General features: G+C 38.3%; 2 protein-coding genes across 8 annotated transcripts in view; one reads left to right on the top strand and one right to left on the bottom strand.

Annotated features, from left to right (window-relative positions):
• LOC309635346 (uncharacterized protein) overlaps positions 1-15,251 on the bottom strand; it is a 249,456-nt gene that overhangs the window by 30,193 nt on the left and 204,012 nt on the right. Inside the window, exons 6-7 of one of the 2 annotated variants that reach the window (XM_082406401.1) lie at positions 6,011-7,965; positions 1,144-5,656 (exon numbers count right to left, since the gene is read on the bottom strand). The exons of the other annotated variant lie outside the window; for it this stretch is intronic. The gene's annotated coding sequence lies outside the window, so the exon portion shown is untranslated. The remainder of the gene's footprint in view (positions 1-1,143; positions 5,657-6,010; positions 7,966-15,251) is intronic. 2 annotated transcript variants of the gene reach the window in all.
• The window catches only part of TMEM200A (transmembrane protein 200A), a 72,021-nt gene that overhangs the window by 52,605 nt on the left and 4,165 nt on the right, over positions 1-15,251 (top strand). The window lies entirely within an intron of this gene.

The raw sequence follows: 15,251 nt of genomic DNA, 5'->3' as shown, positions 1-15,251 counted from the left end.
CATTTTGGTGTCTGTTCTCCAGCCGTGTGTGTTTGTGTGTGTGTGTGTGTGTAAAATATAAATTTTCAAATAAATGAGATTGCTACTACATTGTTCTTTTTATATTCAATTAGCATATTTATTGAACATTTCTTCCTGTCATTAAATGATTTTCTACATTTGTAAAACTGACTACATGGTATTCCTTTATTTGAATGTATCATAATTAGTTGATCAAATCATTGTGTTAATGTAATTGAAAGGAAAAAAAATCATGTTGTCAAATTACCCTCTGGAAAGAGAGAAAAAGCTTTTGTATAAACACTAAAAAATAAAAGCTAACAAATAAAAGCCTTTTGCTGACATTTCCTTAGTTTATACTTCTCATCTGATACTTCAGGTGAAAAGTGGAATCTTTAAGCTGATTGGGTTTTAAAATATTATCTATAAGTTTAGGGTAATAGGAGTCAGTTTTACATATCCTTAGTTTTGGAGCTAGATGGCCAAATCTGTAGCGATAAAAAGATAAAATACCAAAACTTATGCCTCAAAGTAATAAGATATATAAGAAGCTAAATAGATTAAGTGTTGCCATCAAGCAACAAGTGTTACTTGCTTTTGGGGATAGTTGATCTTTCTTTTATCTGTGTATTGGGTGATGTGGTATTTGGGTATTTGTGGTATTTGGTTTTGTTTTTGGTTTTTTGGTTTTGTTATTTTTGAGGAACTTGATTACTTCCCACATACTATCTTGATAATTTTTATGTAAGTGGTTCTTATAAAGGTTAGAAGCTGAACTCATTTTGTCATCACCAACAATTGCAAGTTATTGAGAGCGTGGCACTATGCCGTGCAATTCAGAGATGCATATGATTTCTTTCTTTAAATAATGTATTTTTTCTTTAAATGACACGTTTGCTTTTTCTTTAAATAATGTATTTTTCCTCACTACATCCTAAATTCACGATCGTAAACTCTTCTTTCTCCCCCTCATCTCCTTGTTTTCTCTCAACATTTCCAATTATGCCTCCTTCCCCTAATCCTATTTCTGTTAACAAGCAATATGATTGAAGGAGAAATCACATGATTTTAAGCTAAACAGATCTGGACTTGAAATCTTGCTCTTCTACTTCCTGGCTGTGTGGTGTTGAGCAAATTACTTACCCTATCTGAGCCTCAGTGAAATGGTACAGCTTTTCCTCTCTCACAGACTTTTTCTGAAGATTAAATACGATAATATGTATTTTCCTAAAAAAAAAATCAGAGCTCAATAAACACTAGTACCTTTCTCATTTTTAATTTTTTATTCTTTTCTCAATTTACATCCTCTCCCCCAAAGTCTCCAGATAAATCATTTGAACTTCTTGGCAGTTCTCTTGGAAGAGATTCAGGATAAAACTTTTTCCCTTCTTTCTGGGATTCATTAGTATTAAAAAGTCACCACTTAACTAACATCTCCTTCGATCTCAGTAAGTCTGTAGACCTTAGTTTAGTCAACTTTGTTCCATTTAAATCTGAATGAATCCTAAAATGACTTTTTAAGCAGGACACAGTCCTCAACTATTTTATGAGAAGGGATTACTATCTGAGATCACAGGTCCAGCAGAGGAGCTATGATGGTGACTAGTGTCTCCATCAAGCAAGGCTTAAGGATTTTACCACTGAATTCTGCGTTCTGCTTGGGAATTGCTGACAGAAAGTGACACTACTTGGGTCTAAATCTCCAATCAGTCTGACTTCATGCAGGTCCACTTGTGGCTTATCTTCCTTCTGTTTTCTCTGCTGGAAATTCCTCTCTGCCTCTCTGCTTTCCCTCCTCCCTTCTTTTAAGACATCTTAAGGGTCACCTTCTTAATGAAACCTCTCCTGCTCATTCCCTCCCCCACCCCAAGGTCATTATCTCCTTTTGACCTTCTCTGTGCCCCATGAATACTTCCATCATTGTGCCTAGAACACTTCTTAGTACTTGCTTGTCCCCCTGCTCTAGGCGCTCAGCCCAATAAGAGCACAGAGGATGTCAGATTCACTTCGGAGCTTTGGACATAGTCGGTGTTCAACTGAAGAATTAGGACTGTTATTTGATTACTTAATTACTTGATTTCATTATCTTATGCAGATTTTAGGAAGAAAGGATAGTTCTCTTTATCTTTCAAAAAGTAATACAAAAATAATCCAGACTCCCTATAAATATATGGTTTAAAGCAAAGGATATTGAAGCCTGAATAAGCTGACTGATTACTTCAATTCTCTATACCATTTTCATTTTGAAAACACAGCCAGTTCTTCAGAAGGTAATGTCATGGCTACAGAAATTGTATAGTCAGAACTGGAGTTGGAAATCTTGTAAGACAGTTACTTACGTACAAATTGCATGTCTTCTTGAACTCTTAGCTCATTGGTATGAGGGGATGTTGATAACTACTTTTCATAGTTATTGTGAGGATTTAATGAGCCAATATGAGAAAAAGCCAACAAATGTTTGGTTAAACTCCAAAAGGATACAAATAAAATCTGTGGTACAGCATGTAACTACAGCCAATCAAAACAAAAAAAAAATAGAGTACAGAAGCAAAAATTTACTGCCATAACCCTATTAGTATTTGATTTTGATGGAAAAAAAATCAAGATTGAAGTCATTTTAAAACTCAGATTGAAGTCATGTGAATTTATAGGAAAGCTCACCCTTGGCATAAACTCATCTTAAATAAGCCCCAGGGTTGTTAATGCCTTGAAGAAAAGTTCAATGTAAATATACCTTCTTTAGGTTCAGATTAAGCAGAGAAAAGGCACGTATGAGGTAATCCTTGAGTGCAAGGGTGGTCTCCTTCCTGCCACCCCATCCAGCTCCTGCCATAAGGCCCTGCCCAGACAGACCCTCACACTGGGATGACTCATGAGTCTGTGTAGACACTGGGCTGTGCTGCACACAAAGGATGAAACAGGGTAAATGGAGGGGACAGAACAGAGATTTCACTGCAGAGCATGAAAATTAAATAAAATTCAGTCTTGCTCCATCATCTTTAGGAGGAGATGAATATAAATCAGGTTAAGTGGAAGACCCCTTTCCGGAGCCCCAGCCCAGTTTCCCTCTCATAATGAAGCTGAAGATCTCTGTCCAGCCTTGATGGCTGCATGCTTTATGAGAATAATAATTTTGAAGTTGCCAGATAATCTCCATAAGAAACTCATTTGCATAATTGAATCAAAGTTGGAAGGTGAGAGTAACCAAAGGCTCTCAGCAAGGACTGAGCTCTGGGAAAGAAATCAAGCCACATGCCCTCTGAAAGCCAGAAGGGAGTTGTGTGAATAGGTCAGGATGGCCCAGGCACAGAGAAAGCTGATCAATCCTGATAAAAGATTTGCTTTACAATATACAGCATTATCCTTGAGCATGTTCTAGATTATAAATTGTTTAAAGGCAGATACCAATTCTTAATTCATGCTTTATGTTGCCTTACACCCAGTAAATGCAAGTGTTGCCCAGGTAGGTAAGAATTGTTTTCTGTGCTTCAAGATTATAATGTACCATAAGTAAATCTTTCGTTCCTGAATTTCTGGTTTACTCTGGTTAGTGATTTTTGCCATTTCGTATTTTTTCAAGTTCTGCATTTTTGCCTCAAAGGCTACATTACACCTGTTTTTAAATTAGCGAGTCCACAGAATTACCCAAATGTCTATTGGGTTGGTCTACTTTTTATCTTATTTGACAAGTTACAGCATCCTTTTTTTTTTGGTCTGTGTTTAATTAGAGTCCCAAAATGGAAATGAAATAAAAGCAGTGCACGCTCCTTGCAAAAACGTGAATAATTTGGATATGTAGAAAGCGTTCTGTTAGGTATCCCCCGCAATCCCACTCTTCAAACATAAGCACCGTTAACAGTGAGGTTGCCTCCTGCGTTATTTCAGTGCATATTCAAACACGTCTGTATGTTTGACATCAACAGGCCTAGACTCTTATTTCTGTTGTAAAATCTCAAAAATATGATGTGAAAAATTTTCTTTATTGGTCTATATCAATCATTTTTGATATCTGCATAATATTCTATTATACAGATGCAGCACAATCTTCTGTTGATGAACCTTTAAGTTATTTCCAAGCTGTTGCCATTACTGTAGCACTGAATGCATGATTTTATGTGTACTTCTGCAAGTCTTTCTAAAGGATGTCTTCATAGAAGTGAAATGGGGGGCGTGGCAAGGGGAATGGACAGTTAAACTTTGGAAAGTCATTCCCAAATTAACCTCAAAAAAGTACCAATTTGTCCTCTCATTGCCAGCTTATTAGAGTTTATTTTCTTACACTTCACCAATAAGGGGCATAATCAATCCCTCTTTTTTTCATTTTTGTCAATTAATAAGTAAAGTTATAACTTTACTTTTGATATTGCTTTAGTTTGCATTTCTTTGCTTGCTACTGAGTTGCCCTTTTCATTTGTTAACTGGACATTTGTATTTTTTTCTTCTGTGAATTGACTATTAATGTCTTTTGTCCATTTTTCTCTTGGATTGCTATCTCTCACAGGAAATGACCAATGAAGCAAACCATTCTAAAGTATAACTGATATTTGAAGCTAAAAATATCTCAAGCATGATCCCCAAATACCCTACCCTTGTAGAAAGTCGTAATGTGCCTGTATAATGTTTTTAGAAACACGGTTTTATCCCCCGTTGATGTTAGGTTAGGTCTCTCTTGAATCATTTTTACTGCTAAGCATTCTTTCCAGTCTTTTTCATATTCCTGACATTTCATACAGTCTATCATTCTTCTCAACTTTTCCCTTTTAGCTAATATATTTAGAGTCAGGATTTGTAGAAGATTCAGTCATCCCAGCAACCCCAGGAGGACAATTCCTGTCCTTGTATAAATGCTTTTTAAAAGAAGAGATGAAAAGAAGTAAGGACCTTTAAGGAAATATACAGGAGTTGTTCACTTTCAGATAGTTAATGTTTGCACGAATAATCCATAATTTTCTCCCCCAATATGTTTCTCCATCTTGTCCTCCACTTTTCCCACCTTTCCCTCTTCCTTCTTTTCTGCCCTTTGCCCATTTTCTCTGTCTTCCTCTCCCTCAGCAGCTCTGAATCAGTTAATTTTGTCTCCTGGAATTCTAGGTAAAAACTCTCAGTTAAAACAGGCACTGATTGGTACTTTTTCAGGGGTGAAACAGTAGGCATTCCCATTCAATAGGAGCGAGGCAAGGATGTCAACGTCATTCCTGTTGTGTACTTGCTTACCTTTGCTCTCTGGGTAGTGGGGGATAGTTAGATAATAGCAATTGTAGGTTTAAAATTGGGAAAGGGGAGGCCAAAATATATCTGGATGACATAATTATATTTCTAGAACTAAGAGAATGAACTGAAAAGTTTTTTATTTAAGTGAGCGAGTTCAGTAAAGTAGCTTAGTACTAAATTAATGTACAAAAATCAGTAGCCTTCCTACATCCAAATAACAATCACTTGAAGATAGAAATGATACTGACAGAAAACACACCAATGTGCAACAGAAACCCAGTGACAAAATACCCAAGAAATGAAAAGTAACAAAAATTAAGAAAGATCTATGTTTAAAAAAAATATAACATAAAATAAAACTTTTCAGATAAAATGCTGCTGTGGTATAACAATGCCAAGTTTCCCTATATTTATGTAGAAATTTAGCACGATCCCAATAAAAATACTAACTGGGCTTCCCTGGTGGCGCAGTGGTTGAGAATATGCCTGCCAATGCAGGGGACACGGGTTCGAGCCCTGGTCTGGGAAGATCCCACATGCCGTGGAGCAACTGGGCCCGTGAGCCACAACTACTGAGCCTGCGCATCTGGAGCTTGTGCTCCGCAACAAGAGAGGCCGTGACAGTGAGAGGCCTGCGCACCGTGATGAAGAGTGGCCCCCACTTGCCACAACTAGAGAAAGCCCACGCACAGAAACGAAGACCCAACACAGCCAAAAATAAATAAATAAATAAATAATTTTAAAAAATATGATGAATAATACTCCCTGTTAAATGTGGTTACCTTTAAAAAAAAAATACTAACTGGATTTTTAAAAATCAAATTCTAAAGTTCGTAGGCACATAAAATGTGGAACAATAGACAAGAAACTTTTGGCAAAGGAGAATGAGAATGGACTAATCTTATCAGATATTCAAATATGTATTTTAATACAAATGGTAATTAAATCAGTTTGGTTCTGGCAAACTAATAGACTGATTATTGGAACAGAATGGTAAGTCTTTTTTTTTTTTTAATTTAATTTAATTTATTTTTTTATACAGCAGGTTCTTATTATTTATCCATTTTATACATATTAGTGTATATATGTCAGTCCCTTAATATTGATCCATAAGCACATGAGATTTGGTATATAGTACTGATATATGAAAGTAATACGTAATGGAAGTAGCATTCAAACCGAGAAAGGAGTGACTGATTACCTGTCAACAAAGTAGATCCCTATCTCAGCTCTTACACAAAAAGGAATTCCAGATACATCAGAAAATTAAAATGGAAGATAATTGGCATATAAAATTATTAGAAGAAAACATGGGAAAAATTTTAATATAATCTAACATTGAAGAAGGTCTTTCTAATGATTATATGAGGCCATCAATCAACATACTGATAAGGTTAACCGCATACAATTGAAATCTTCTGTTTGGTTAAAGATACAATGAAAAAAAGTAAAAATATAAATTAAATATGTTTGCCAGGCATATCACTACCAGAGAGCTGATTTCTTCAGTATATAAACAGCTTGTATAAATCAATTGTGAAAATCCAAGTGAGAAAATATTCTCCCACTTCTCTGGAAATAGCTAGGAGAAATCCAACACTGTGCTTACCTCTGGGAAGGGGAACTAGAGAAAACAGGGGTGGGAGAGACTTCTTCACTTTGTGCTGTTGGGTTTTTACCTTGAGCGCAAGTAATTCCCAAATAGAGAAGATAAGAGAAACACAGACTGGCCAACAAATACTTTTTTTTAAACTGGAAGCCTAAAAATATGTTTTCCTCAATTCCCCTTGCTGCCACTAACCCGTACAAATAGGAGAAGAGAGGGAAGAAAATGAAAATAAAAATAGTTACATGCATTCCCACTGCCTCCTGTATTTTTTTTTTCAGTACGTTTACCAATAGTAGAGTTTCTCTAAAGGACCTGTGGAATATGTCCCCTAAATGCTAAGGGACTTTTGTATTTCCAAGCTTAATAGATTCTTTTTTAGTGTGAGTTGTGGAGTTTGGTCTTGCCATCCCTCACAAGGCCTCTCTTCATACCACTTTCTATTTTGCCTGAAAGGCAATCCTGCTCAGATTTTACTTATGGGGAAAAAAAGTAAATTCTCTAGATGGACTTTGAACTACTTCCTAATGTTTTTCTAGGGTTTTAAAAATGCTATGTAGCTTAGAGCTACTGTCAGTTGGAAAACTTTATAAGAAATTTGATGTACTACCGTAGTGTTACCGTGGATTAAAAGATGACATGGCTCACTGCTAATTTAGATGGTGTTTTTGCTCTGGTGGGAGGTGGTTCCTTCTTTACAGTAGAGAAGAAGGCAAGACCTTTTGCATCCTTAACGGTATTGGCACAGCTGTGTTACATGCAAAACTGACAAACGTATACAAGATATTGGCTAGAAAGTGGAGCAACTGGGATTGAAACTTCCTACTGCCCTCCAGCTTTTCCCCTTGTCCTATAGGAATGTCAGCATGTGTTTGGATTTTCCAGGCATTTAAAATCACTGGCAAGGACATTACCACTTTTTAGAGTCTCACTTTCCAATATTGTCTTCAAAAACACGGTCACCCTACCTGTAAGTGAAGTTATGAAATATGCTCTCCTGCAGAGGAGGGATCCATATAAAAAGTCCAATTTGTGATTTTAAATACTTCAGCTCTTTATGCAGGAATATCTCAGCTAACTTCCTGCATCTTAGTAAATTTGTGACTTCTTTAGTGATAGCTTCTTTACACCAATTTCAAGTCGACTTCCTGTCAGGAAACAAAGTGAACAGGGAGTGTGACAATCCTTCTAAGGACCCGTCCAGATTTGAAGAATTGGGATCCAGGGCGGGGAGTATATTTCTACTTAGAGGAAAGAGGTTCTGATTTCTTCTGTTCCTGCGGAAAATGTCTCCCACTGGCTCTCAGCAGAGTTTTTTTCTAACAGCTCATTATGGATCTGTTATTTGGCCTCCTGAAGACTTTTGTGTTCCATGGGCTTCCTGGCTTTTAGCCCTTGGAAAGAAATTGTTCCAAGTCACTGTTACACAGCTCATAATTGGTTTAGGCCCATATTTTACAGTTTGTCAGGCTGGCAGGTTATGAAAGCATCAGTAACAAAGAACATATATAGATTTCCAAGTGCATTTTCCGTTCCTAGCATTTTCTGCATGTCTAGGAAGTACTTGTCCATAAAATGATATTTTATCTTTAATGACTGGGTATCATGCTGCTAATTATCAAAAAATTCTGTATTTCCCTTTAGTTCTAGCATTCGTGTGGAAGTAGAGCTATACTAAGTATTAAGAAACCGTTCTCTCCATGGTAGGCCAGCAAAGGTCTTCAGAATGTACATAAAATCATAGCTTAAACTTTTTGTCACAAAATTCACATTTTGTAAATTTTCACTTTATGTCACCCTTTCAGCATCTTCTCTAGTTCTCATATCCCCAACCCATATTCTTCATTTTCAATCTGTTTTATGTCCAGGTGTCCCAATGGAAACAGAATGGTGCTTGCAGAATTGATCAGATTATTCAGACATATGATTTAATTGCATCACTAAGTAAAAACATCACATGAACTGGTTTGGGTTTTTCTACCTTGTTTTTATTATTGCTATTATTTTTTGACAGAGACAAGTCTCCAAATCTCAACAAATAGAATGAATTGAAAAGAAAATCATGCTTTATTCTTTCTGTAACATATCTCCCACCTGTCTCTCTCTTACATACACTCAACTCTTCTTTGCAACCACCAAATTATTTACGTTTCTGCCACTAAAATACACAGATGCCACTCAGATAATTTTTGACTCTAAATCCCAGGACAAACTTGCAGTCATAATTTCCTTCCCATGTACAGTGACCCATCGTTAATTATTTAACTCAATATATTAAAATATGTTTTTAGTTTGCCTACCTGAGCAATGAAAGGGTTAATAATAATAAACAATGAAGAGTTAATAGCTATTGGTTATTGAGAAATTACTGTAATCAACACTATAGTGAACACTTTATATGCTTCATTTTATCCTCAAGAAGACCTTAAAATCAGACACAGCTGACATCACTGATATAGACCTTCGTTCCCAGACACTGAGCTGTGCTTTGCATTTATCATTTCCTTTGCTTTACAGCAACCTTATTGGTACCATCCTCATTTTACAGATGAGGAAACTGAGGCTCCAAAAGTTGAGCCAGTTTTTCAAGGATGGCTATTAAGTGGTGTGTAGGGATTCAAGTCCCCCAGGTCTTCTGCCCCCAGTGTACTGTATCCTCTGTATTAAAGACGGGTTTTGCCATTTTATACATGAAGGAACTGAGAGGAGAAAAGTTTAAAACAACATGCCCAAGGTTGCATGGCTATCAAGTGATGAAACAACGGTGTGAACCCCTGTCTTTCTGATTTCAAGGCCCATGTGCAAAACCATTACGCTACACATTAAAAAATGATTTCTGTTCTATTCTTATTTTTTAAACTTTAATATGATTGAGCTATCTGTCACCCATAGGCATTTTCTCTTTCAACTCTGGTAAAGATATAGATTAGAAATCCTCCTCTAAAAGTTTAAAATGTCTCTACAAGGAAGAAAGTCCTAAAACTGTTCTAGCTTGAACAGAAAATATTTCCGTCTGTTACATCTGTGGATACCACATGGGGTTTTAATATAATGCTTTTGTTTGGTCCTGAAGGCATAGATTAATTTTCACTTCCGTTTGGCAGATAGCCTCACTGTCTGGCAACTTTTTAAACCTCGAGATTAGAATAAAAATTCAAAGTATACGTAAGACAGTATCAAATATATTTAAAATAATAGGCACACTTCAGCTGAGAAGATGAAGAGAAACTGTAGGGCGAGGACTCTTGTGAAACAGTGAGGAACGAGAATGACTTAGAATCTGCATGGCCAACTCCTGCTGATGCAGCAGGTCTCCATGACCTGCTGCTGTTTCTTGGAAGCTTCCCTTGATTCCTCCAGATAGTGTGGAAGAGCATTCTCTAGTATAGCTCCATCAGAGCAATTCATTCATTCTACTTTAAACGTGTACTTTGACTGCTTTCCCACTGGACCCCATACTCCTTGAAATCAAGGATCGGGTCTTATTATCTTTGTGTCCCTAGTTACTAGCATAGTTCAGTCATAGTCAAGCCTTCATCAAGGCAGTTCAGAGTCAACAAATAAACTTGCTGAGCACTTAACTGCATTCCAGGCACTGAGCGAGGCATTGGAAGATAGCATGAAAAATAATACAAAGAGGAATGTCTAACCAAGAATGAACATTGGCCTGGGAGTCTGAAAACTTAAATTCCAATCCTATTCTTTCTGCTAATTCATTGTTAGATCTTAGACAACATTCCTGTTTTTAGCTGGCTAAAACGAATGTCTGGATTCAAAGTCTTCTAAAGCTTTCAACTCTGCAAGTCTATTTACTTACCATTACCTTAGATATGAGCATGTGAATGCATTTAGAATCACATCTGGTGGATAACAGGCTCACGTGTGGTCAGCATAGTAGGTCAGTGTGGTCAGAAGAAGACTTAAGTGTACAGGGATAAACTTCCATGGGGCTGTGAATATTAAAAACTTGTATGGATTAGGGCTATGAAAAGCGAATTCCAGGATGTGCTTGAACTTGTAAAAAGGGTAAAGGACAACAACAATAAGGCTTTTAGAATTATAATCAGAGCAAGAACAGGAGAGGATAAACCTGACAGTTAGATGGGATGGTGTAGCGTTGATACGTGATACACAGGCAGAAATCCTCCTAGTCAAGGAGAAAGAGCTTTCAGCTGAAAGGTGTAGAATAAACATGGTCCAGAGGGGAGATGAGCCCAAGGTAGAGGAGTAGATGTTAAGTGTGCTTGAAGGAATGCAAGGGTCTGCGTCTGTAGTGAGAAAGGTAGCAAGTGAGATTGAATTCCTACTGATGATTTCTGAGCTCTACGACGAGTGGGTACGATGGCAAAGGCCTGGAGACAGCCCAACAGGATCCTGGTTTGCACAGTGAAGAAGCAGGTGTGTTGTGCGAAATTTAAGCTGCTGATCTTTATAGCTGTTGCTAGAAAAATTGTAGCTGATTTATGAACACTGAGAATGCAAAATAGGACGATTGATATGTAGCTAAAAGTTAACCCGAACTAATTTTTTGTTTTGTTTTGTGTTGTTAAGAATATCTGTCTTTTAGCTTGGCATTTGACAAAATCGTGATATCTCTTTGGAGAATATGGAAACACTAAGTGTAGCTGACCCTCTCGTTAGGCTAGTTGAATGACCTCCTCAAAAAAATAGCGCTAATCTTTATATTCTTTAGGCCAGGACACATATTTTGAGCCCTATATCTACTACAGTACCAGATATCAGTTTTTACTGATTTCATGAATGAATATTTACATAAATTAACAATGTCCACCTAGGAGGAGGTCTCTAGGGGAATACCACAGGGCTTTCTTCAAGTTTCAGAAGTTTGGGTGAAGCCTTGGATCCAGAGAGACTGATAAACAAAATCTCTGTGCCCAAGTTAACAAAATGAAATTCAGTGTAGAAAAATTCTTCACTTGGATTTTTGAGGAAATAAGCCCCAGCCCTACCCTATCCAGGATGGTAGAGTAAGGAGGGGAGTCGGGGTGGAGAGTGGTCTGTTCTGAGTCTGCACCTTCATATGCTGAAGGTGATCTAGACAGATGTGAGAGGCCAATGCTCACCCAAGGACGGGTCTTCACCCTCATCTACTCCCCATGAAATGGAAAGGGAAGTCAGTTGGTTCATAGTCACAGTTTTAAAGGCACAAAGCATTCTTTAGGTTCTGGTGTTCTGGCAGAAACAGGAATCAAAATAAGAAAACGGACAGGGAAAGAAGACCTCAAGCAAAAGCAAATTTAGAGCAAATTTAGAGGCCCATCCCCATCTCAAATTCTGTAAGAGCATACGCTCTGGAGCCACCTCTGAGCTGTGTGACCTTAGGCAAGTCACCTAAACTCCCTGAGCCTCAGTTTTCTCATCTGCAAAATAGAGATCATAATGATTGTGTCCACCTCCGGAATTGCTGTGAGAATAAATATGTTCTTATACCTAAAACACTTAGAGTAGTGCCTGACTATGAGCAGTGTGTGTTAGCTATTATTACTATTATTGTTATTGTTATTATTAAAACTTAGAAGGATGCAATGATTTGTTACAAGAAGAAGACTGTAGTTAATGGGGTCCCTATACTCCAATCCCAGTAAATCACCAGCAAAAAACAAAGTCTTAATGGGCTTCCGTGGTGGCGCAGTGGTTGAGAGTCTGCCTGCCAATGCAGGGAACACGGGTTCAAGCCCAGGTCTGGGAAGATCCCACGTGCCGCGGAGCAACTAAGCCCGTGAGCCACAACTACTGAGCCTGCGCATCTGGAGCCTGTGCCCCGCAACAAGAGAGGCCGCGACAGTGAAAGGCCCGCGCACCGCGATGAAGAGTGGCCCCCGCTCGCCGCAACTAGAGAAAGCCCTCGCACAGAAACGAAGACCCAACACAGCCAAAAATAAATAAATGAATAAATATTAAAAAAAAAAAAGTCGTAAAAGTGTAGGATGGAAGAGATGTGGCTTTGCAACATAAATAAAGAAGTAGACTTAAGCTGTTTTTGCATGTACTGAACACATTGGACCAAGCTGACATTGCAGTTTGAAGGTGCTGAGGCCTGTGCATTCACTGCCTCTAGGTTTTATGGTTTCACTAAGTTTCTTATTGCAAAGCTGCCTTTAGCACCCTCATGTTATTTCCCAATATCAGTCCCTCATTACGGCTTTCATCTACAAGTTGAGATTAATTTTCCTAAGATGACAACAACTGGGTTTTGCATCTTCCTCCAGCTCCATCGAGTGTGAGTGTAGCATTCAAGCATTCGGGAATGACTCCTGCTCCCTCCCGAGACCTGGCCTTCCCCTTCCTCTCTAGCCTCGCCTGGTTCCCTCCCTCAGTGCCGTGCTGTGTGCCAAAGGCTGGGCAGAGCTCTGTTCCCCAGCCTTTCTTTTTCTTGACCTTACCCGACGTGCCATTCACTTGATTTTTTTACTGTGATAAATGTTAGCATGCTCTTGCCTGCATGAAGCCTGCTGTAAAGGTCCTCCCTGATTGAAACTTTTATTCTAGGGGTTACCACGTTATGTTTTATGTCGGTGTATGAGCCCCTTCATTAGCTTTCAAGCTCTTTGAAGCAGGGACCGAGTTTGCGCACTTTTGCTTTCCCAACTCAGGGTCAGTTTGGGACCCTGAATCCCCAAAGAGGCTCACTTAGTGTTGAATTGCCTTGATTGGAACTGAGGGACGACACTGACACCCACCCTGAGCTTGCCGATCCTTGGGCGTGTTGGTGCCCCTGTCCGCTGGCAAGGGCCGACTGGCTGAAGAAGCTGTGTGAACCTCCATCTCCCCCTGATTCTCATCTCAATTTATAAACTCCTCCAGGAATCTTTCCTCCCTTCGCTCACACTCTTAAACGGCCCTTGCTTTTTCTTCCCGTCTCTTCCGACTGGCTTTGCTTGCTCACAAAAGAGCCCACTCACTCACTGCACTTTGCCACCTTCTCTCCTCATCTGGATTTCTCTCCAGCCCCTTTTCCTCTATCAGCTTCAGGAATAGAAAATGGCATCACTAGCAGAAAATGTTTTCCCAAGTTGGGGAGGGCTAGGAATGTGTATGGAATGGGAATTCACCAAGGTGGCTTTCAAACCAGATGCGAGTCTTTTGCCCTTGTTTTCATTCTATTCAGAAAGAGTTCAGACAAAATTCGGATCCTGCCATTATGGAAATAATTGAGTTAGATGGCTCCTATGTAATCTAAGCATTTTTTTCAAGAGCTCGAAACTGTTTTTGGTTCAAGAAAACGTAGGTTGACACTCAGCTTTGTTTTAGCCAAGGTTTGGGAAAGGTTCTAAGCTACGGTATGTATACTTTGATAAATTTCGCAGACTAGAGCTATGGGTTATAATATGGTTTGTTCTTCCAATATTCAACTACTTTAATCTAACTTAGAATTCCAACGAAGGCTGGATTTACTCACCAGCCAGTTCAGCTAGCTAAAACTGTAGATACCATCCACGACCCTGTTATTTAAGGACAATTCAAAAATCATAAATAGAAATTCAAAAGGAGAGCTTGATTTTGCAAGACAGAATGCGATGCCATGAAGCAACCCTCTTAGAAATTTGCCAGAGACCTTGTGGGTCTTAAAATATTCTCTGTTTTCTACCAGCCAGATTTGGCAGCTTGAGAGCTATTCATCACAAATAATGACAAATATTTTACCAAGTCACAAAATGTTGCTTTTTATTTTGGTATTAAATTTGTTCAAATTTTTAACTAGGAAAGTTAGTATAGTAATATTATGATTATATAGCAAATCTCAGGAAAAGTATTACTCCCTTACTGAGCATTTTAGCAAATATCTCTTGACACTTGCTATGTGTAAGGTATTATATTAAATACTTCTGATAATAAAAATGTGGATTGAACTTGATGTTTGACCACAAGAAGTGGAAGAACTAAGACATTATAATATGGTGAGTGCCATAGAACACTTGCTAAAATGCTGTGAGGAATGAACTCGTGTAGGAGTTTGCTTAGTGAGTCAGAGAAGGCTTTATAAAGGAAGTGGAATATCAGCTTCAGTGATTAGCCAGATGATAATATGTGAAATATGTGAAAAGGGGGATCTAGACAGATGAAACATTATTAACGGAGTCTCAGAAATAGTATAGTATGGAGTACAGGCAATATGGTTGCATTTTAGTTTTTGTAAATGAAAGAGAGCAGTTGGAGATGAAGCTAAATTCAGTAGTTGAATTCATGGGTTTGAAATCCCAGATCAAAACTTTGGTAGATAGTGGGGAATATTTTGTCCATTCTTCCACTCTTTAAGCAACTTCAGAACTGTATTTTAGGATAATTAATCTGCCCTCAGCGTGTAAGCTTGAGTGTGGAGGAAGAGAAATGGAATTTGGAAGACCAGTTGGGAAGTTATTATAATGGTCTGGTAAGAGTTCAAAGACCTGCACTAGGCTGGGAAGAGCAGGAT

This window comes from Balaenoptera borealis (genome assembly GCF_965194805.1).
Source record: "Balaenoptera borealis genome assembly, chromosome: 9".
In the NCBI taxonomy this organism is placed as follows: Eukaryota; Metazoa; Chordata; class Mammalia; order Artiodactyla; family Balaenopteridae; genus Balaenoptera; species Balaenoptera borealis.
The sequence above is the reverse complement of the archived record's forward strand: the minus strand, read 5'-3'. Positions and strand labels throughout refer to the sequence as shown.